Below are 3,070 nucleotides of genomic sequence, written 5' to 3'. Positions count from 1 at the left end.
ATGGTTGATTTTTTTGTTCACAAACTATTCTTTTACTCAACATTTTTTATGATCATCACTTAAAAAACCTTCAGATTATAATTTTTTGTGTGAAATTTATTTTTATGTTTTTACTTCTTCCTTTCTTTTCACTCTTCACCATTATAAATAAAACTGCAAATTTTGAAAACAAAAGTTTCTCTGTAACTTATTTTGGTAGCAAATCTGACATGTTCTGAATGACACGATTATTTAAATTTCTTTTTTATCTTACTAGTGTGAATGTTCGTATGATCACTAAAAAAATATTGTTGGATTATAGGGAATGCTTCTTCAGGCATGTTTGGCATACTAGTATGTTTGTTTTTGCATATCTGAAATCAAAATTAGTTTGAATTCTCAACATATGTGGTCCTCAGGGCTCTGAAAAATAAATCGCGGAGGTGTATATAAGTTTATTGAGCACTTATTTGGTGCCAGACTGGAAATACAATAAGGTGTGCGTAATTCTGGTGTATTAGTAGAAAAATAATAAAATTAGATAAGATAAAATAAAATAAGATGAAATAAAATATGTTCAGGTTGTGAAAAGTGCCAGAGTTAGAAAAAAATAGGTGTTGGGTATATTAAATAGGGATCTCGGGGAACACCTCACAGTGAATGAGAACTATGTATCAATAGGAAATATTTTGTTGTTGTTGTTAATCCTCATCCAAGGACATTTTCCCCCCATTAATTTTTAGAGAGAGTAGAAGGGAGGGGGAAAGACAGAGAGAGAGAAACGTTGTTCTGAGAGAGAAACATTGATTGGTTGCCTTCTGCAAGGACCTCACCTGGGTTTGGGATAGAGCCTGCAACCATGGGACATGCCCTTGACCAGAATCAAACCCGAGACCCTTCAGTGCGAAGGCTGACACTCTAACCACTGAGGGAAACCAGCTAGGGCAGAAATATTTTCTATGTTAAAAATTTTTGACAAATAACAAAATTAATGTTGACTTTGGTGAATGTAAAATTTAAAAATGTGTTCAATTAGCTAATCGAAACTATGTCAATTTGGTCTTCCATACTAAGCATTTCTCCAAGAGCAGTATTCATAACTGTCATAGAGAACTCATATACTGGTGTTACAAAGTGATAAATATTCAACAATGTATGAAAATGTCTAAGCAGAAATTTTAGGGAAATTTCTAAGTTCAATAAAACTCATTAAAACCAGCAGTTATTTAAATATAGAGAGCAATTTTATTAGGTGTAGATAAATAGATAGGATCTATTATGCTGATGGAATGATGCCATTTCAAGGCCAAAAGACACTTCTTTTCTTATTACTACAACATTTAATTTAAAAATTCATATGATCAGATCTATTTAAATAAATTTAAATGGGTCTCCATCTGATTAGCACAGTGGGTTAAAACAAGGTATTATTAACTGTGATCACAAGTTTGGTCTCAGGGTAATGTGGAAGCCCGTATTGCCAGCTCCTGTAAAAAAATTAGTTCACGGCAAGAGGTTGCTGGTAAAATGAAGCAAATCTGATAAATATCTTAATACAAGTCCATTTATTTCTTAAAAAAAAACAACTTAGATGTTTTTCTGCTAGATGTGTAGAATGATGCTATTTTCTTTTCATAATTATGAATATTTCAAGGAAATGTCAGGAAATAAAGCTCTCAGATTACCAGTTCATCAACTATTTTTTAATACATACACAAGCATGCATGTGTGCATGCCCCCCGCCACACACACACACACACATATAGAGGTATATATACAGTAGTCCCCCTTATCCACATGTGATCCATTCCAAGACTAAGAGTGGATGCCTGAAACCATGGGTAATACCAAAACCTATATAACTTTTTTTTCCTATTATTCATACCTATAATAGAGCTAAATTTATAAATAAGGCACAGTAAGAGATTAACAACAATTATAATAATAAACTAATAAAAGTCATGTGAGTGTAACATTATTCAGCAAAATAAGGGTTATTTGAACACAAACTCTAAAACACAGTGACAGCCACCCCAATAACCTAAAAGGTTACCAAGTGACTAATTGGTGGCAAAAATAGCGTGGCTATGCTGGGCAAAGGGTTGCTTCATGTCCCAAGCAGAACAGAGTGGGAAAGCACACAATTTCATCGTGGTACTCAGAATAGCATAAAACTTAAAACTTATGAATTGTGTATTTCTGTGATTTTCCATTGATTATTTTCAAATTACAGTTGATCATGGGCAACTAAAGCTGCAGAAAGAGAAACCATAGCAAAGGGGAACTACTACAATAACTATCTGAACTTAAATTTTTTTAACTCTAGGACTTAGTACTTACTTTATGAGCTTTGGAATTTTTGCATATTTCCTTATAGTAATGTCTGTATAATGATAACTGATTAATTTCAAAATATAAAGATAACATTTTATTTAATATATAATATGTGTGAAGTATATTAGTTATTAAAACCTCACAGCATCCTTATAATTCCTCATAGCCCAATTTTAATAGTAGTCCTCTTTTATGAATGAGAAAGAAGAAATTGAGATATAAGAAGAGTTTAAGCAACTTGTACCCGGTCACATCACACATACAAGGTGGAGCTGAGCAATGAACCCAGGAAACCTATTCCCAGACTCAAGTTTTTAATTATGATTGTATAGCATGCATGGCAAGTTTCAGCCTATAATTCTTATTAAAAATATAGACATTAGATATTCCTTTCTGTGTAAAACCCAAAGAAAACTAACCAAATATAATGAATATTATATACTAACCTGCATATTTACCATTTCTGTTACTTTTTATTTCCTCTGGTGGATTTGAGTTAATGTCTAGTATCATTATCTTGCTTATACAGCCCCATATCCTGTATTATTGTCATGTATACTAAACCTTTATCTATAACAATAATAGATGAATATGCAAATTGTCCAGGACTCTGTCGCAGTAAGGACCAAACAGCAGGCTGTGTGGGGCAACCAGACCGGCAGGGGGGCAGTTAGGAGCCAGCAGTCCTGAATTGTGAGAGGGATGTCCTGGATTCGAGAGGGTGCAGACTGGGTTGAGGGGACCCCCCTCTCCCCGT

This window comes from Myotis brandtii, unplaced genomic scaffold (assembly GCF_000412655.1).
Source record: "Myotis brandtii unplaced genomic scaffold, ASM41265v1 scaffold10, whole genome shotgun sequence".
NCBI lineage: Eukaryota > Metazoa > Chordata > Mammalia > Chiroptera > Vespertilionidae > Myotis > Myotis brandtii.
This window is presented reverse-complemented; position numbering follows the sequence as displayed.